The sequence below is a fragment of the Myotis myotis genome, unplaced genomic scaffold, assembly GCF_014108235.1.
Source record: "Myotis myotis isolate mMyoMyo1 unplaced genomic scaffold, mMyoMyo1.p scaffold_m19_p_6, whole genome shotgun sequence".
In the NCBI taxonomy this organism is placed as follows: Eukaryota; Metazoa; Chordata; class Mammalia; order Chiroptera; family Vespertilionidae; genus Myotis; species Myotis myotis.
Window position 1 is genome coordinate 64,033,778 of NW_023416368.1, and position 21,634 is coordinate 64,055,411.

Genomic DNA, 21,634 nt, shown 5'->3' on the forward strand with positions numbered 1-21,634 from the left:
ACTGTCTCCGAGACACCCTCTTGTCCTGCCCTTAGACATCAGCCTTCAGACTCCAGGACTTACACCATCGGTTCGGGATTCTTGGGCCTTTGGACCCGGACTGGGACTGACCCCATCCGCTCCCCTGGTTCTCAGGCCTTCAGACTCAGACTGAGCTACATCACCAGTTTTCCTGGTTCCGCTGCTTGCAGATAACAGCTCATAGAATTTCTCAGCCTCTCATAATAAATCTCCATGTATGTGTATATCTCCTATTGGTTCTGTCTCCCTGGAGATCCCTTGAGTGTACATGGGAAATTCAGAAGAACTCACTTGAGATGTGGGAAATGGGAAGATAAATCAGTCTTCTTTTATGACTCTCTGGGAGCTGAGTTTTTTGCAGCTGACTAAAGGGCAGCCCCCTCTTACAGTCAGATGAGTCCAAAGACAGAATGGACTGACCCATGGGTCCCCCATCACAGAAATGTATAACTACAGCACGGCGACCATCTGAGAGAGATGCCATAGAAACCTTTGAGCAGCAGGCAGGTGGTTGGAAGAGTTACATTTTTAAATTTTATTTTTCAATTACAGTTTACATTCAACACCGTTTTGTATAACCACCAGTAGAGTGGTTAGACAGTCATATACAGTGCTTTACAAAGTGACCTCCTTGATATCCCCAGTACCCACCTGGCCCCACACATAGTTATGACAATATTATTGACTTTACTCTCCATGCTTTACTTCACATCCCTGTGACTATTTTGTAAAAATCAACTAGTACTTCTTAACCTGTTCACTTTTTTCACCAGGCCCCCAATCTCCCTGCCCTCTGGCAACCATCAGTCTATTCTCTGTATATATGAGTCCGTGGAAAGGTTGAATTTTAATGTTCCTTTGTCTCCTCTGGCCTGAGACTTACAGTCAAATGGCACGGGTGTTAAGAATATGCGTCAGGCGAACCTGGCCTCTGCTTTAGTTCTCTGTGGAGAACAATTTCGTCATCCTTAAAATGGTGTCCACACGACTGAGCCTCGTTAAGGCTTATCAGACACAAGAGCTCAAGGCAGAGAATAACACAGTACGTTCTCACTCATGTTAGCTGTTACCTTTATTACCAATCCACCCGCTTGAAGATCCTTTCAGAGAAAGATTCAGGAATGCAAAGACAAAGAATGGATGGGGACACATCTTTTTCGATGGCAGGCATTGAAGAGAAAGGGAAATATAGGGTAGCTGCAAAATATATATATATATATATATATAAAATATATATGTAATATATATATTATATATATATTTTTTATATATATAGCATTATTAAAAATCCCAGTGACCTGAACTTCTTTTTTATGTTTAAAAAATGCGTTTTACAAAAACTTTTGAAACATAAGGGGTCAGAAACCATTTTTAAAGTCCTGTGCTGGAACAGGGCTGAGGAAACCTGCCTGGAGGCTGGGCTTTCTGTTCTGGGTCTCTAAAGGTGGATCAATACCAATTGGACCCAACGGAGTTTCTTCCCCTTAGGTATCTTCTACAGTCTTCTCTTCCAGCCCCAACTGACTCATTATTCTTTGCTCTCCTATAGGTAAGTGGCAGGGCCCCTGAGTTGGCCCTGTGGTTTTCCCCCTCACCCAGCGAAAAACGTTGTTTCTGATCAGGAAATTGCTGTTTTTTCCGTTTGGAGTTTGGGTTATGAGTGGATTCTGTGTGTGTCTCCATAGGGCATCCTGATCCCTCCTGTGGGAGCATTTTTAGTTCGACGTTTCAGCGCTGAGAAAGCGCGAGCCTCCTGTTTGTTCTCTTGATATAGGGTGACCCCTGCTGGCCACTAGAAGATGTTACTGCCTTTTCTAATTTTCTCTTGGCTTTCCACATTTCATTCCGGTCATCAGACTGTAACTGCCACTTCCCCAGATGCAATTCACCTTTACTTAGTTGTGATAGCTTCTATTAATACCTGTTGTGCTTTAAATGTCATTTTTATTGCATTAAACTCAGAGTTTTTGAAAACTGCTCCCCGTAAAATGATTAAATTCATTGCAAAGGAAAACATGTTTTGCTACAGTCTGTGCTGGTGAGTCTTAATGATTCAGTGATCTCATGGTGACAGAGAGACAATGACAATTTTTATATTTCCTTGAAAAATACTGGTCGGCCGAAAATACTGAAGCCCAGCTGGCAGCACAAAACAACATTTGCTTAACTCCTTGGCCCAGCACTCTCATTGATTGAACATACATAGCTACCCAACCATAGCCAAGGTAATCCATGGCTTACACGGCCAGAAAAGACTTAAATAATGTTAAAAACATCCCACCGGCCTAGCTGGTTTGCCTCAGTGGATAGAGCGTCAGCCTGCAGGCTGAAGGGTCCCGGGTTCAGTTCCGGGCAAGGGCACATGCCTGGGTTGCGGGCTCCATCCCCAGTGGGGGGCATGCAGAAGGCAGCCAATCAGTGATTCTCATCATTGGTGTTTCTATCTCTCTCCCTCTCCCTTCCTCTCTGAAATCAATACAAATATACTTTAAAAACATCCCACCACTTTAGCCACCAACAGCCTCTCCTCCCTGGACCACACTATCAGCATTTATCTATTGAATACATGTTTGTTTAGTGCACCTACTATGTAAAAGGCTTGAAATAGGGTGAGGAAAAGAATGGGTAATAAATAGAAAATAGGAGAATATAGTCACGCCTCAGCTGCAACAATATTAAATCTATATATTTTAGCCTCTTACCTATTCATGTGTGTTAAATAATTTATTCAGTGGATCTTAGTGTCTTATGGTGAGAGTAAAATGATAGCATCTACCTAAATCCTTTAGTACTACTGTAAAGACTAGCAATCCCTGCCTCCTGTCACTAATTCACTGTTAAAGAAACAGCCTTTAGCCCTAACTGGTTTGGCTCAGTGGATAGAGCGTTGGCCTGTGAACTGAAGTGTCCGAGGTTCGATTCTGGTCAAGGGCATGTACCTTGGTTGCGGGCACATCCCCAGTGAGGAGTGTGCAGAAGGCAGCTGATCGATGTTTCTCTCTCATCGATGTTTCTAGCTCTCTCTCCCTTTCCTTCTCCCTCTCCCTTCCTCTCTGTAAAAAAAATCAATAAAATATATTTTTTTAAAAAAAGAAACAGCCTTTAAAAGGATTGTTTGTATACTCTAATGGCTGATAGCAGTAGCTCACTTTAGCCAGAGCTGACATAGGCAGTCTTCAGTTCAGTCAGTTGTGTGTGGATCCTCAGATCTCTTCAGAGGAAATATAGGAAGCGTCATCTTTGTAGTCCCAGAGGTCATGAACTCGAGAAGAAAGTGCAGGAAAAAGGAAAGGAAGTTTGGGTATTTATTGGCTGTGTGTGTGTGTGTGTGTGTGTGTGTGTGCGCGCGCGCGCACGCGCATGTGCATCTCCCCATGTTCCATATACTCAACAAACACTGATAAACAAATGTCCATAGCATGAACTGTAGAATTACATTGGAAACTAAGTTCATGGGATTTAAATGAGGCACTGCCTGTTACTTGTGATTTTGCTCTGTCGAATTTTAGGCACATCCGACATATCACCTTCTTCTCTTTGAACTTTGCAAACCAAGCTATTATTTATTCTATTTATTCGTACTTCCTCTTGAAAAGTCAATCCTCCATAGACTCTGAAATACTTTTGTTATGTGGGGGTTTTTTCCCTCTGAATTCCCATCTCTGTGTGCCTTCATCTTCCTGACAGTGAAATGCCTCAAACTGAATACAATATCCCAGGCTTTTGATAAAGGTCTTCATGGCTTCCTAACAGTAAAGACCTTGCCTCGGTTTTTCAAATCAGCCTTTTTAGAAAACAGTAAACTCACAGCATTATCTATGGAAAGTCTCATCATAACTGTCCTTTTTATTTATGGGCATGCCTTTTCCTCTCTCAAAGGTCTTTGTACTCTATGTGGTTCTTATAACAGCTTGACTCTTTCAGTAGACATTAATTTAAGTGAATATTTCTGCTTCTCTGTGTACTTCCTCTTTGAAGTTTTCAGTTTTGTGTTGATGTTCTTTTAACTGTTCCTCTTTTCCGTTTTCCAATACTGCAATGACCCTGAGTCTTTGAGAAAATATTTGCAAAGCTGCACTGATGTCTCGTGTATTCACGGCTCTTTTCAGCAACGTTATTTTCTCTGCAAAGAGTTCAAAGCCACTAAGAAGAGTTAAGGTCATACTCAAAACACACCTCTGATTACCACTGAGAAATAAAGGGAGAACGGAAAACAAATTTAATAGTATAAGAATCCCAAAGATACTCAGAGTTGATCTCTCATACATTATAAAGTACCTCATTCTCTTTTCAATGACCTGGTATGGTCTTCTCACTACATAGCTCTTTCCATCCACCTTGAAAATTTAAACTTTCTCTAATTTCACAAGAAGTCAATGTTTTCCAAATATTGTGGAGTATATCTTAAGTAAAATCTTTAATTTTTTTTTTAAAAAACCTTGCTCAACGGCTTCATTTCAGAGTTCCTGCCTGGAAGGTGGCAGTGAAAGGTTTAATTAACAACCTGCTTCTCACCTACACACTGAACTCAGCCTGGACAATGACTGAGCATCCTGCTGTTTTTAAATCCTTGGCTCCTTCTTTCCTCTGATTAAGGGTTAGGTATTTCCTAATCTCAGCTCTAGCCAGCCTTTGCACAGTCTGCATCATCAAGTTTTCATTTTTTTAAAATATATTTTATTGATTTTCCACAGAGAAGAAGGGAGAGGGATAGAGAGTTAGAAACATCGATGAGAGAGATCGATCAGCTGCCTCCTGCACGCCCCCCAGTGGGGATGTGCCCGCAACCAAGGTACATGCCCTTCATCAAAATCGAACCTGGGACCCTTCAGTCCGCAGGCCGATGCTCTATCCACTGAGCCAAACCAGTTCAGCAAGTTTTCATTTTTAATGGAAAGGTATCTTCTGGCTCTTGCCAACTTCCCTGGTTTTTGCTGATTGTTTTTTTGTTTTCCCAACCTGGCAGAGATCTGTCTAGTTAAGCTCCTGAATCAAGATTGCCCACAGGTCATCCCATGCTTTCCAATACCAGGAAAATGGGAAGACACTTGAATGATGGCCACTTATTGCTCCAGATGAGTCAGCGTGGACTCTGGTTATGATTCCCACGGTGTCCTTCGTGTCTGTGCTACCAATTCCAAACGTGGGGACAGGAAGTCATAGACTTGTCCAACCAGAACGAAGCTCAGTCCTCCCTCCTTGCCTCACAGATAAAGGACTGACGTGTAGCTACGGAGGTTAGGGGGCTTGTCAAGGCCACAAGCGTCAGCCAATGACAGAATAACATCAAGTCTCTGTGTATTCACATGCGTGTGTGTGACAAATGCTTATACAAACCGGAAACCCTCTGAGTCCTTTATAATCTTGACTCTTTTAATTCTTACAGCAACCTTAAGACGTAGATACTATTATTATCTGATTTCAAAGATGAGGAATTGAAGCACAAAGAGAGTAAATACCTTGCCCAAGGTCACCACCCTCACAGGCAATGGAGCAGGGATCAAAACCCAGGTTGTCTGGCTGCCAAGGCTGTGCCCTTAGTCACTATGCACTCCCTTTCTCTAGCGTCAAACAATCAGTTAACTGTCATCAAACAGTAATCCTGTTCTAGCAGGTGCATAAATTGCCTCAGTACCGGCGAAGCATCGCCTTCCATCACCAATCAATACATCTTGGTCTCCAAATTATCCTCGCCCTGGAAACATAAACCTCTTCAAATATTCACCCATGGAGCCGAGGTATGCTTTATCCAGATGTGACCTCCTACGAAAGGAAAAATATAAAACCTTACTCCCTTGCCCTCAGGGGAACAGAAACTGAACCAGAAGGTTATGGCAGATTTTTGAAAATCACTACCCTGTCTGCTCGGCTCACAATATGTTCCTATGAGCTCCCTTCTGTTCCCCTGGTGGGATTTCAGCATTTCTAAGGCTAGGATGCAGAGTAAACACCTTTGCTTTGAACAGATTTGCTCTGTTTCTCCTGTTTGCCTGTGGCTGCCTTTTGCTTTTCTAGAGCCGCTGGCATTGAGACATCACGCCAGGCACCTGAGGCAAGGCACACAGCAAATGTAAATTGCAGTCCTCTATCATTCAGGCCTGCCCTTGGCTGGATCTTCTTGAGCCTGTCACATGGTGGCTTCCCACAAACAGCTGTCAGTGGCCCCTGGGACCATGAGAAGAAGGACCCTCTCACCAGCTGGTAAGAACACAAGAAAATCCAAAACCCCCATGAGTCCACAGTGCCTGGAGAGGTGCCATTAGAAGCCCTTAGCACCCAGGATATAAACACCATCATCTACCTAGATTTTTATTTTACCGGCAACTAGAGTATCAGAGATATTTACTACCAGGAGCACAACAAAAGCACTCCGGAGAAATATGTTTCTATGACTTACCTGTCTCCTTAATAAATTTTTGTTTGTAAGTTATGAAGAAAAAGACATTAATATTTGTCTTCCCCTAAGACACAGTCCAACAGTTTGACTGAAACCACTGTTTATGCTATGAGAGCATTTACTAACCCTAAGACGTCTGAAGTGCTTTGAAGTGATTTTGAAGGAGTTTTGAGAGAAGGTGGGGAAATGCCCTGAAGGGTATTAAAGGAAGTAGATGTCAGGTGTGGAATTGTCCATCTCTGCACACCCACCCGTGGAGTCAGAAAAGGCTGCCAATGTTTTATCTCCAAAGAGCTGTGAATATCCCTATTTGTTTCCAAGAGGAAAGGGCATGTTTAAAAGCAGAAAAACCACCCAGCATGTATGGTGTAAGGTGTAGAGTACAGCAGAAAATCTAAAACAAGTTAAAGATGGGTTTATAAAATAGCATAGGGGTCTCAGAGAGAAGTAATAAGAGGAAACCATCTTTTTCAGAAACATATATCAAATGCCTTCCTTGTAATCATAAAGATACTAGAGACCTGTTGCACAGATTCATGCACGGATAAGGTCTCTTGGCCTGGCCAGTGATTGGGCCAATTGGGGCCAGCCAGCTGGGGGAGGGACCGTGGGAGCACACTGACCACCAGGGGGTAGCTCTGGTATTGAGCATCTGCCCGCTGGTGGTCAGTGCACATCATAGTGACCAGTTGACCGGTCATTCAGAAACAAAGCAAATATGTTCAATGCAAACGTGTTTACTCTGCATGTTAGGCTTTTATATATATGGACAAATTTGGATCTTTGTGTTAAATGTTGTGGGCTGTCTGTAACTATGATTCAGGGACTTATTTTCTTTTCCTTTAAATTTATATTTAAATTGGAATTCTAATCATGGTGCTATTTCCATCCACCATGGTTCTTTGCTCACACAAGGAAGCCACCCAGGCTTTTCTTTGCACAGGGATTGGCACAGAATGGATGACTGGCACAAGCAAGGGCCACTGTCCCAGCCACCAGGCCTCTCTATCCAATCAGAGGATGGTGGTTAGCAAAGCCAGCCCATGCAGGCTAGTTGTGTGACAGCTCCCTTCAGGTTATGGACCAGGGAGCCTGCTTGGTCTGGCCTAATGATCAAAGAGAAGTGGACAGAGGCCTTGCAAGTTAAGGGAGGGGGGTTGCTGACTATCAGGGTGGCCTTGGTCCTTGCTTCTTTGTTCCAGAGCATGTGTATCCCTAAGGTGAGCCTTACTTTATTAATCTAGTTTCCATCTCAAGTCCCTGCAACCCGAACACCCAGCTGAGCACAGAATGAAATAAAATCATTGACAAATCCATTCATCGGAACATTTACATCCTGACTGTTCTGATGGCATCTCTACTCTATCCCTTAATTACCCACTTCACCTCTCACAATATTCCACTCATTGTCTTCACTTTTTTTCTCCAGTTGCCCCCTCTCTGTCTTTTTAGTTGAGATATTATTGGCATAGAACATTATATTGGCTTCACGTGTACACATGATGATTTCATACAGGGGTGCACAAAAGTGGGTTTATAGTTGTGAGTATACAGTATTGCTAACTATAGTGTATCTCATGTATATCCTTTCTTCTCTCCCTCTCTCTCTTCCTCTTATATAGCTTATAATTCTTCTTCTCAGGAACAATGTCATGGCTGGCCCTATTCCTCCCCTGCTGTATTTTCTTCTTCTTCCAATACCATCTAATTTTCCTAACTAGGCCTCCCAAATTCAACACACCATCCTCACCTTATGTATGAGTGAGGAGACACCCTTTAGGGCTTAAGACTCAATAAATATATAGCTTGAGCAAGTATTAGATATTTCTAAAATATGTTTTTTTAAATAAAGCCATCTGGGCTTAATACTACTCAATGAAGTGATAAATTTGATTTTCCATCTTCTACATAATTCCACAAATATTTATACCAATATGTTCAACAAGGAGCACCAAAATGGATGAGATGGGACCCCAACTGCTAGTTGGCTTACAGTCTGAGAGGAAGAAAGCACATATGGAGAAATAATTATCACACCAGGCAGAACGTGACTGCACTGCTATGATGAGAAAGGCCCAGAAGGGAACAGGGTTCAGGCAGGGTTTTAGCTGCATCAGTGTGGCCCAACTCCACCAATGCATGTGTACATATTTCATATAATGGGACCCATGTATCATGCAAGTACAGTAAGGCAGGCGTTGGACTTAACATTTTTCAGAATATGCCTAAGAGGGCACCAAGAAGATTTTTAGTGGTGTTCTAAGAATAACCATGACAGACCTCAAAGGACAAATTCCAGAATAGGATATAATGATCTTTGGCCCCAATCATCTTTCTATCCTATTTTCTTTTTATATGATTTTTGAAGTAAAAGTGCCTTAGTTCCCTTCACTTTCAAATTGCTTTTTGGCTTCCCAAATCCACTCAGGGAGCCTTTCCAGCCTGCTTATCTTACCTTGCCTATGCTCCAAGTCTGTCTTCCCCAAGTGTCCTATTTCACCATATTTTAACCATGTGCTGGACAATGTAAGGATCTATCCTAATAATCTACACTGAAATGTGAATGACTGATGAACTTTACCTTGGGAAATTTTTTTAAAATATTGAAAAGTAATCAACAAATATTATTACATATGTTTAAAGAATACTACAATATGATTTGATATACATAAATTATGAAATGATTACCAAGGGTGTTCAGTTTTTTAATTGCAACTCAAGTCCAAAAAAATTTCAAATTGATAGAATGGATACTTTAGATATGAACTTGAAAATTATTCCCTATATCTGCCTTACTTCAGTTCTTCCAATTTACCACCCCTACCTCCACCACCACACTACCCTTCAACACACACTCAATATCTGTGTCAGAGACATACAAGGAGAGTCTTTGCTGTCATTTGAGGAAACTGGCCTCCAGGCCTGAGAAGAGGTAGTAAACATCTAATTAAACATAACTAAGCTTCCATGCCATTTCTAAGTAAAAATTGAAATTAAACATTAACTACTTTTGTGGCTTCCTGTTGCATCATAACAAATTATCTCAAAACTTAGTTGTTTAAAACACCAATATTACCCTGGCACGTGTGGCTCAGTTGGTTGGGCGTCATCCAGTGCACCTAAAGGTTGCGAGCTCGATTCCTGGTGGGGGCACATGCCTAGGTTGTGGGCTCAATCCCTGGTAGAGGGCATGCAGGAGGCAGCCAATCCATGTTTCACTCTCACATCAATGTTTCTCTCTCCACCTCTATCTAAAAACAATCAATAAAAAATATTTTAAAATAAAAAATACATAAAATAAAACACCAATATTTTATTATTCTACAGTTTCTGTGGGTCAGGAATTCAAGAGTGCTTTAGCAGGATGGTTGTGGTCCAGGGTTTTTCATGAGTTTTAGTAACCTGGAGCTGCAGTCATCTGAAGTTATCTGAAAGCTTGACTGAGCCTCACAAAAGGTTAGTACATCTGTGCTAGCTGTTGGCAGGAGGCTTCAGTTCCTCATGCATGGATTTCTCAGTAGGGCCTCTTGAGTGTCCTACTGCCATGGTGGCTGGTTTCTCCTTGGGGGAGTGATCCAAACAAAGTAAGGTAGATGCAGTTATGTCTTTTATGACTTGGCCTCAGACATTACACATCATAATTTCCGCTACATTTTCTTGTTGAGAACTCACTCAATCCAATTATATTCAAGGTTGGGGGAGGTTGACCTTTACCTTTGATAAAGAAGACTATCAAAGAACTTGTGGACATATTTTAAAGTCACCATAGGCCCCTTACCCGTTTCTTCAGTCTCTCCCTACCTCTGTCTATTTGATCATATGGTCTATTGAGCATTGAGTAAATATTACACAAATATTTTAAAACATTAAACTCTTAGCCTTTAAATATTCCCATAACTAATATATGGTTTTCAAATTTTTGTTACTAATCCCTTTCTCCAAGTTTCCATAAACTTCCTCAACTCTAAATTACATAGTGTTGTTCAAAAATAAATCTTCTCAGTAATTTTGGGTTCAATTACATAGCATTGCTGCTCCTGAATTGACATTTCATAAAATCAATTTTAATTCATTCATATGTAGCTAAGTAAAATATTTTATGAGTTACTGGATCAAACATCTGTTCTATTTCTTTTGACTACCACTTCAGTAATTGAATTATTTTTTAAAAAAAGCAATCAAATGAGTTTCTTATAATTATAGACTGTTGATTGCTCGTATTTCATGTCCCTTACAACACTTAAGTTACTGTGGTTGTTTTTCTACAGAGCATTTTCTATTAGTTTATTAGAAGCTAGAGCAATCTTATTTACCCAGGTGACCTGCTCACAGTCTGTTTCTTAAGAATAATGACAAATAAAGAGTGTTTATCTTATTGTTCTAAAACTAAAGGTATTTTTTCATCTGGCTGATTGATTTTTACTGCTGAGAAACAATGGCAGGTATTCTCGAAAATGTTAATTTAAGTAAAGCAATAGTCCACCAAGCAAAAACCATGCAGATAAAGAGAAATCACTGCTTCCTCTCTCCAAGCCCATAAACTGGGTTAACAAAATACCAAAAGTAAAAGAGCCAACGTAGCTAATTAAGTCAAACAATCTTCTATGTCAGTGCAAAAGTAATCAGACCAAATGTTTGATTTATTTATTCATTCAATAAAAATTTATTTGAACATATTTATTGAATAAGCAATGTAACCATAGCTGACTAAGACTTTAAATGCCTTAAACTGTAAAAGAATTATGGTTACCATACATTTTCCAAAATAAAACAGTACCTACAGCTAAATAAGCTCCTACTTGATTTGATCTTCTGCATATCAGCTATTAACTATGGGCAAAGGAAGTAAAATAATAAGCTGAAGACACTGAAGAGTAGAAAAAGCAGGTAAATTCTGGAGGGAAGACAAAAGTTGGTAGAAGAAACCAGCACAGGATATGTATACTTTTTAAAAATATATTTTTATTGATTCCAGAGGGGAAGAGAGAGGTAGAAACGTCAATGAGAGAGAATCATCAATTGGTTGCCTTCTGCATGCCCCCCACTGGGGATCGAGCCCACAATCTGAGCATGTGCCCTGACTGGGAATCGAAGCGCAACTGCCTAGTTCATAAGTGGGTGCTCAACCACTGAGCCACACCACCCTGACAGGATATGTGTACACTTTTAATAGCTTCTAACTTATCAGCAGGATGAAGGTGGCACCAAGTAAAGTAACCATAGGAAATCTCAAAAAAGAAATATAAACAAGCCCCGACCGGTTTGGCTCAGTGGATAGAGCATTGGCCTGCAGACTGAAGGGTCCCAGGTTCGATTCTGGTCAAGGGCATGTGCCTTGGTTGCGGGCACATCCCCAGTGGGAGATGTGCAGGAGGCAGCTGATCGATGTTTCTCTCTCATCGATGTTTCTAACTCTCTATCCCTCTCCCTACCTCTCTGTAAGAAATCGATAGGGTATATTTAAAAAAAAAAAGAAAAGAAAAGAAATAGAAACAATAAAAAAGAACCACATGGGAATTCTGAAATCAAAGAATAAAATTTCTGAAATTGTAAGTTACTGTAGTGGATTAACAGCAGAATGGCAATAATGATGGGGGGAGGGCGGATGGAGAGTAACTTGAAGATAGATCAATGTAGATATGTAGAACACAGAGAAAAGATTGGGGGTGGGGGAACGAACAGACCTTCAAAAACCTGAGGACAATCTTAAGTGTCCAACAGACATGAACAAAATTCAAGAAGGAGAGGTCAGAGAACAGGAGGCATACAACGTATTTGAAGAAACAATGCCCCAAAACTTCTCAAATTTAATGAAAGACATCACATTTTCATATTCATGAAGCTTAGTAAAAAGCGGGATGTATACAAAGAAAACCATGACTAGGCATATTGTAGCCAAACTGCCGATAACTAAAGCCAAAGGAAATCTTGTTACTCTGTAGATGGCAGCAACAGCACCAGCTGTCTGACCAGTGGGCATCAGACCAAACCTGGGTTCAGCAACCTCAGTACTTGGGTTCTGGCAGGAAAGAATTCAGAGCCAAGACCCCAAACTTTAAGAGAACATTTATTTGTCAAATCACAGAGATAGAAGAAGTAATTCCTAGAACAAATGGGGCTTGGGAAACAAATTATAGAGGTAAAGGAAGGGCCCTTGGAGCTTGGGAGTGAGGGAGCTATGGTAACATGCCTGGGGCAGGCGGGGAGAGGGAAGTGCTCCCCCGGGAGGGAGAGCTCACTGGGTCCTCTGTCCTAAGGGCTTTAAGGACAGAGGTTTTAGGGAGGTCCAGGGGAAGAGCTCAATAGAATTTTCAGCAGTTTTCCAGGTGTGTCCTTTCAGGTCTTTGGTCTCCACTGACTGATTGGCAGGCACCAGGGCAGGAGGCACCAATGCAGCTGGTCCTGAGGCTGGCTTTGCTGCTTTTCTGGGCCTGGAGCTGAAATACAACTGAGGCCTCGATGTTATCTCTAGGGAGGAAAGGTCAGGGGGTCCAAACCACATGACCAGTGATATGGTAGGAGAGGAAAAGTCACCTTCAACAGTTGATTGTCCATTGCTAGGCACCTGGGGCTTTTCCACTCTGGTGATCTTCTGTACCTGGCCATCATCCTTGCTCTGCTCATGTCTGTCTAATTGCCTATAACATTACCAGACAAAAGAAAATGACATCTTACATACAGGAAAATAATAATTAAGAATTTATGAGAAGCAATGACAAAAGTTATGGGGCATTTTTTAATTTTTTAATATGTTTTTATTGATTTTTAGAGAGGAAGGAAAAGGGATAGGGAGATAGAAACATCGATGAAAGAGAAACATTGATCAGCTGCTTCCTGCATGGCCCCTACTGGGGATTGGGCCTGCAAACCCAGCATATGCCCTGACCAGTGACGTCTTGGTTTATGGGTCAACACCCAACCACTGAGCCACACCTGCCAGGCAGGACATTTTCTTTTAAGTGCTGAAAGAAAAACACTCTCAACTAAGGAATCTATATCTTCTTCAGATATGAAAATTAAATAAGGACATTTTCTTTTGTTTGTTTGTTTTTTATTGATTATAGAAAGAGAAAGGAAGGGAGAGGGAGAGAAAGAGACCATCTGGGGGATGGGCTACATAGGGGGAAATCATTCATCACGATGGCTAAAGGAGGCAGGTGTGTGGGCTCTAGTGATTGTTTGGGGCCAGAGGAGAGAGTAGTTGATCACTGTATAAGTATCCTGACGTCAGCCATGGCATTGTTCTTAAGACAGGTTGGTACTGATCAAAATCTGATGCCCTAAGGCAGTGGTTCTCAACCATGGCTGCACATTAGGATCACCTGGGAATCTTTTTAAAATCCTGATTTCTGGGCCTCATCCTCTGGAAATTCTGTCTCTTTGTTACTAATGTTGTGGCCCCACCCCATAACAAAGAAACAGAATTTCCGAGTTTTCTTTTCTTCTTAAAGTTGTTAGGCATCTGTTCCGGTCGCCGGTCGCCGAAGGAGGAACTGCACGAGGCCGACAGAGAGTTCCCTTAGCGATGCCGGTGCAGATGCACAGCCAGGGCCAGGACCGCTGTGTCCTCACCTGCACTGAGTGCAAGCAGCGGGTGGAGACAGGCTGGCACTGCCCCGGGTGCGAGGACTACGACCTTTGCATCAACTGCTACAACACCAAGGGCCACACCCACGAGATGGTGAAGGTGGGGCTGGGCCTGGATGAAGAGGCAAAGGAGGGCGATGAGGGCGGAACCAGGGGGAGCTGTGGTTCAGGAGCCTCCGGGAGTTGCGGCGCCAGGCCATCCATCCAGCGCTGCATCCTTTGCCGCTACCATGCCAAACAATGCCAAGAAAACCCATGCCCCATTCCCTACTGCCTCAACATCAAGCAGAAGCTCCGCCAGCAGGAGATACAGTCCCGCCGGCAGCACCCTAGCTCATGCACCGGCGGATGCCACCATCCACTGCCGCACCGAGCCTCAGCCGTGTCTGCCTTCCCTCCTTCAGTACCACCCGCGCCCCCCACACTGCATCCCCGCACACCTTGGACACCACAGCCCTCGACTCTGCCCCAGCCCTCGTCTGTGAGCATGTCTCCAGCCGGCTTCTCCAGCATGGCCAGAACTCAGCCCCCACCAGTTTGCACTGGGAAGCCCACTAACCAGATGCCAGCCCCACTGCCCCTGCCAGGCCCACCTGCAGCAATGGAGGCGCCCGGCAGATGGCACGTGAGGCGCAGCAGCGGCAGCATCTGTACTGGGTGAGCACCAACAACGGTATGCCCCTGCGGGACTGTGACCCCTGAGAGCCAGATGGCCCCCATGGGCCTGAATGTGATCCAACCAGGTCAATGGGCCTGTTGTTCTGCCCCCCGACCCCCGGCAGTGGCAGCCGGCACCCATCGCCCAGCAACAGCCCATGTGGGGCATGCCCGCCCGTGATGTCTATGCAGACCCAAGGTGCAGCCACATCAGAGCATCTCACCGGGGGCCTGCAGGACCTGCTGTGGACCCTGAAGTCTCCCAGCTCCCCCAGCAGCAGCATGTGCTCAACATCCCCAAGTCAAACCCTTAACTGATGGCAGATCTCATCCAATAGCACACGGCCAAGTGAGTGCCCAGCCAGCCCGGCCTTCAGCTCCAGCCCAGTCTGCAGAACCTGAATGCCATGTAAGCCAGCGGGCCCCGGCCTGCTGTCCCTCCGCAGCAGCAACAACGGGAGGCCTGAACCCCCAGGGCCAGGCCTTGAACATCATGGACCCGGGGCGCAACCCCAGCATGGCGAGAATGAACCACAGCACAGAGGGATGCCGCGGAGCAGCAGCAGCAGCAGCAGCAGCAGCAGCAGCAGCAGCAGCAGCAGCAGCAGCAGCAGCAGGAAGGCCGCGCTGGCATGGCTGCAGGGCTGGCAGGACACGCCCAGTTCCAGCAGCCTCAGCCTCAGGGACACTGACGCTACCCGCAGCCATGCAGCAGCAGCGGATCCAGCAGCAGATTGGGTCCCAGGCCAGCCAAACCCTGTTAGGCATATTCTGTACCTTTCCCCTGCCCTCAGTTTCTCCCCTGCGCTCAGTACTTTCTATGGTCCCCGCTTGAGGCTCCTGTCCTCTCTGCCGTTTTCCTGTTACTCTCATTTCAGGTGTCACAGGAGACAGCTAAGCAGCCGAGAAAAGCAATGCTAGACCCAGCTTCCTGCAACTGCCTGCACCTCCATCGACCCACACAGAGACATAAATATCCCGCCCTCCCTACTCTTGCTTGCTGAAATAAATATGCTGGTGTGTATTAAAAATAAAGTTTCTAAAACTCTCCAAAAAAGAAAAGAAAAGAAAAGAAAAGAAAAGAAAAGAAAAGAAAAGAAAAGAAAAGAAAAGAAACAGAATTTCCAGAGGATGAGGCCCAGAAATTAGGATTTTAAAAAGATTCCCAGGTGATTCTAATGTGCAGCCAAGGTTGAGAACCACTGCCCTAAGGGCTTAATGATTAAGGAAGGGAGTGAACAGACAGAAAGGAGAAAGGGTCCTGTTAAAGAAATTGAGTTTTTGCCCAGCCGGTGTGGCTCAGTGGTAGAACATTGACCTATGAATCAGGAGATCATGGTTCGATTCCTGGTCAGGGCACATGACCAGGTTTTTTGCTGCATCTCCAGCGGGGGGCCTGCAGGAGGCAGCTGATCAATGGTTTTCTCTCATCGTTGATGTTTCTATCCCTCTCTTCCTCTCTGAAATCAATAAAAATATATTTTAAAAATAAATAAAGAAATTGAGTTTCTGTGGTTACAACCCTGAAACCCATTTAAGAGAAAATTGTTGTGAAACCTTTTGATTTGCAAGGCTGAGGTACATCCAGTCTACACTATGTAGTCAATTTTTTTGCTTCAACTGCCCAAGATTCTCTTTAAACATTAACCCCTAAATAAGATTTCCCTGGGTTCTCTGAAGAGGCACCCTACTCCTGAACTTGAGTTAAAGGGAAAGAGCAAACTCTAATCTGCCCTTGGATAAAGTAATGAACCCGACCTCCAATACCAGGTTTGTAGCCTTGATAGAAAAAAGCCACTAGCCGGGATGAAGTTGAGAATACAGACAAAAGAAAAAATGCTTTGTGGAGGAAGTTCCTGGAGAAGATGGTGTCAAAAAGCAGACTGGCCTTAAACATTAGAAAGGACATCTTATCTCCTGAGACTGGAACAAAGAGGATAAGATTGATGAGGAAATAAAACCTTTAAAGTATAGGGGATTCAGGGAACTACGAGATATCCACCTTGATTAATTGGCAATCACTGCAATCAAAACAGCTGAACCAGGAGATACAGTGGATGCAGGCCTTAATTACAGAAGGAGTTGTGATTTGAAGGTCAAAACAATTAGACCCCGTACACGGAATACAGCACAGTGGTGCAAACACAACAAAGCAACTGCTATAAAATAATGCTGGATCCCAACTTCACTCTTTAAAGCAAAATTTCAGTCTGGATTTAAATCGAGAGAACAACCCTAGAAGTACTAGAATAAAATAACTGCTATGATATAGCACAAGCCATTGCACAGTGATGATGCCACGTATCATTTTTAAGAAAAACTCCAGCATTTTATGTCCCCCTCCTTTCTGGATACTCACTCTGCTCTCCCAGCCCTGTTCTTACAGGATACCCATGGCCGTGAACTTTGCTGAGATGGTAGGGACAGTCTCTAACCTGCAGAAATTAAAACCTGGTCTGTGAAGTGAAATTGCAAATAGATGGACAACGTTGGCCAGAGTAGCTGGTTATGGAGTGCTTTGGCCCTCATAGTCCTCACCTGGGAGCCTGCTGTATCTTTTAGCTATTGAAGCGCTGGGAGTCATAGTACATTGTAATTCAATGAAGATACTCCAACGTCTATTTTCATTCATTCAACCAATAATAATGAGGGCCCACTGCGGAAAAAACCATGTTAGAGGGAGAAACAAAAGGAGTGGAGGAAATTTTTGCTCTGAAGAAACTTAGTTTTTGAGAGCTGCCTTTCATTGTCGAGAACCTTCCATTCTGAGGCTCTCCACCCATCTCCTCCATGGATGTCTTGGGTTGTCCTTTCCACATTTTTCATTCTGGAAAATTGGAATAAGTCAGCAGAATAAGAAGAATATTTCAGATGGGCAAACCAACTGTTATGTCATGCCTTTTATGCCTTCATCCTATTTGCACATTTATAAAAACAATAAACTCGAAGTTCTATTTTAGTAAGTAGCACATGAAACACTTGACTCAGCTCTATACATAGTCTTCTTTCTATCAAACAATTTTTGAAATTATTTTAAAACTATCAGGGTAGCCCGGCCAGTGTGGCTCAGTAGTTGAGCGTCGTCCTTTGAACTAGGCAGGAAATCATGGTTTGATTCCTGGTGAGGGCACATACCTGGGTTGCAGGCTCGATCCCCAGTGGGGGGCATGCAAGAGGCAGCCGATCATGATTCTCTCTCATCATTGATGTTTCTATCTCTCTCTCCTTCTCCCTTCTTCTCTGAAATCAATACAAATATATTCTTAAAATTAGGAGGGTAAGGAACGTCCATACCGTATATGGACTGCTTTTTACCTCAGAAAAAAAAAAGTGACAACAAACATGACTGGTGGGTGGGATAATGGAGTCAAGATATACTATCTCAGCTAAATTAATTTTACCATTTTATAAAACACAGTGAGATATTGCTTCCTACCTACACCTCCTAAAAGTCCTAGAGCAATGCCCCTGCAGCACTTAACCACTGAGTCAGCCTTGTATCAGCAGTTTTTGTATTTGTTTTTTCTCTGCTCAACTTTAGAAAGCTATCTGACAAACACCAGCATCCAGCCTCTCTCCTGGACACCCAGAGCAAGCGGATGCTCCCCATCCGCCATTCATACCACCTGGATGGTTTCTCCCTCTTCCCTTGTCTTTGGGACTTTCCAATGTGCTTTACTAAGAACTGACATAAATCCTGGCTGCATGGCTCAGTGGTTGAGCACTGACCTATGAACCAGGAGGTCATGGTGCAATTCCTGGTCAGGACACATGCCCAAGTTGTGGACTCGATTCCTACTATGTGGTGTTCAGGAGGCAGCCAATCAATTATTCTCTCTCATCATTAATGTTTCCATCTCTCACTCCCTCTCCCTTCCTCTCTGAAATCAATAAAAACATATTTAAAAAAAAAGAGAGAGAGAAATGACATAAAACCTTTGCACCAATTGCTTTAAGTTTTTGAGATAAGAATGCTGTTCAGTTTGTGCTGACTCAAGAGGCACACTGTACGGGGCCCCAGGACAGCAGTTCAAAGTTCTATGTAGGTCACAGGCTGCGTTTATAGGATCAATCCTTCAATCCTGATCTTGATGTCTTCCCAGTGAACTCAGCTCAAAAGTAAACTTAACCTTTGCGACAGCGTGGATGGACCTGGAGAGCATTATGCTAAGTGAAAGCAGTCAGTCAGAGAAAGACAAGCACCATGTGATTTCACTCATATGTGGAATCTAATGAACAAAACGAACTAACAAGCAAAATAGAGACGGACTCAGAGAGAGAGCAGGCAGACAGCCATCGGGGGGACGGGGTTCTGGATAGGGAGTTGGAAGGATTGAGTAAAAAACAGAACATGAACACAGACAACAGTGGGGTGATTGCCTGGGAGAGGGGGGAGAGGAGGAGACAGACGAGGGTAAAGGGGGCATAAATGGTGATGGATGGAAACTTGACTCGGGGTGGTGAACACACAATACAGTGTGCAGACGATGTGTTGTAGAATTGTGCACTTGGAACCTGTATAATTTTGTTAAGCAGTGTCACCCCAATAAATTCAATAAAAAGGGGGGAAAAGTGAACTTAACAATCCCTTTACATGCTTTAGGTAGATAGAGTCCTAGCAGACCTTTGTCTTAATAAGCCTATAGTATCTTTTCACTGTTAATTCCTGGGGCTTTCTTTCCAGCTGTTACCCTTGCAGAATAGTTATGATGCTACAGATGAACATTCTGCCCTCAAGGCCTTTTAGGCTGCAATTTAAGAACAGTCACCAAAGTAGCACTCTGTTCACCAAAGTCAAGGCAAGTGAGGTGAGAAGCAGAAAGGTCTGGCTGGACGTCACACACAAATCAGAAAAGGGAAGTTAACCTGAAGTCTTTGGCCCCCGAAGCCAATGGCACTATCACCCAGGCTGACTATCACCCAGGACTAGGGCAGTGGCACAGGCCCCGTGTGCAGAAGTACCCCTCGCTTAGTCTAATACTCTGCTTCCACTGTCTTAAGTCCTTGATAACTTTTGAATAAGGGCCCTGCATTTCCATTGTGCACTAGGCCCGGGCCATTACTAAGTCAGTCCTATTGTCATTTCTTTGTGTATATGGTGAAGCAGGGGGAGAAAGAAGGAGTCTGTTGAAGCCTAAGTCACTGATATTCATCCACAGCTGCGGGGCCCCTAATATTCTTCTCTCCGGCACATTTTAACATTTTGACTTCTGATTCCTCAATTACCAGCTGCTCTACTTCAAATAAGAAGCTGAATAGTAAAATATATGTTCATTCTTTTTCATGCTCACTGGGAAGATCCATGTTATGTAATGAAGCTACAAGGGAGGACTATGCTATTGCATGAGATCCTTGAGAGAGGTCAGGAAAGAGTGACTCTAAAAGACGTGAAGGTGCCGGCCGGCGTGACTAAGTGGTTGCGCGTTGTCCCGTGCACTGAGAGGTCACTGGTTCAATTCCCAGTCAGGGCACATGCCTGGGTTTCGAGCTCAATCCCCCGTGTGGGGTGTGCAGGAAGCAGCTGATCGATGATTCTCTCTCATCATTGATATTTCTATCTCTCACTCCTCTCCCTTCCTTTCTGAAATCAATAAAAATATATTTTTAAAATAAAACAAACAAACAAACAAATAAAGTGAAAGTGACTCTCTGGGAAGAAATGAAAAAAGGTCTTTGACTCTCAAGATGTAAAAGCAAAAATAGGATGACATCCTCAGAAAATGATTCCATTCCTCTCCTACTGGCAGAATCAGCCCAGCTCCGGGATGCAGAATGACAAGTGGGTACAGGATTGCAAGGCTCACATGGCATCCCAGAAGACAGTCAGATTACAGCCTGGACAAGGAAGAGGTTTGCTGTTGGTCAACAGACAGAGGAGATAACAATTTAGCAAATGCAGTTGTTTATATCCAAGACTCAGTTGTTGTTTGCAAAGATGAGCCGAGGAGAGAGAAAGAGAACGCAGCTGACCCCTGGGAAGAGGATTTGGAGTGTATGTTGGCCAGGTGTGGGGGGCCGTGAGGTGAGATGGAAGGTACATCTGCTGGGGAGAACTGAGGAATTGGGAGGATAAATCCACAAGCAGGCAGGTCCCGATGCCTCCGTGCTGGGAAAGGAGCAGCACTCCAATATCTGCAGGTGATGAGAATGAGCACCAGTCTCTGGTGATCCCGGAACTCTCACGACTTCCATTTGCAAACTACATTAAAGTTTGATGTACGCTACATAGCATTTTCTCTTAATTAAACTTCTTAATTAAGCTTGATAGCAAAAAAAAAGAAAAGAAATAAAATGCCTGTCTTCCATTTCAGATATCCCCAGGAGTGCTGGAAAGAGGAAATGTACCACCAGGAATTATTCTATACAAGTAATTACCTGAAGGAATTTATGAAACAAATGTACTGATTCAGGTGTTACACATGTTATCAGTCACATTTGAGAACTCTTAATACAAACAAAACATTTATATCTTCGGCAGATGGTAGCAGCTCAGAAGAGGAAGTCATTTTGATGCTGCAATGATAACTGTAGATGCTAGGACAGCAGAAAGGGCAGCAGACTGGGACATTGATTGTAGATAGAATTCCCCTTCTGTTATAATCTAACTGCAGGACATTGGCCAATCATTACTTGTGTGGCCCTCAATTGAAACAGAAAATGTTTAGCCCAGTGGTTCTCAAAGTGTGTCACCAAAACCAGCCACATCAGCATCACTTGGGAACTTATTAGAAATACAAATTCTCAAGCTCCATCCAAGACCTACTAAATCAGAAACTCTGGGGGCACAGCATAGCAATCTGTATTTTAACAAGTCCTCCAAGAGATTCTGATATGTGCTGAAATCTTTTAAAAAAACTTAATGAAATGAACTCCAACTCTCATAAGAGCTCAAAATTTCTATAGCACTGGGACCATTATCATCATCAGTCATAAATATCAAGAGAATACTTTTCATCCCCTACCCCTGTTCTA

At 43.3% G+C, this 21,634-nt stretch overlaps 1 pseudogene; it reads left to right on the forward strand.

Annotated features, from left to right (window-relative positions):
* Positions 1–13,943: 13,943 nt before the first annotated feature.
* Positions 13,944–15,497, forward strand: LOC118658477 (annotated as a pseudogene).
* The last annotated feature ends 6,137 nt before the right edge of the window (positions 15,498–21,634 follow it).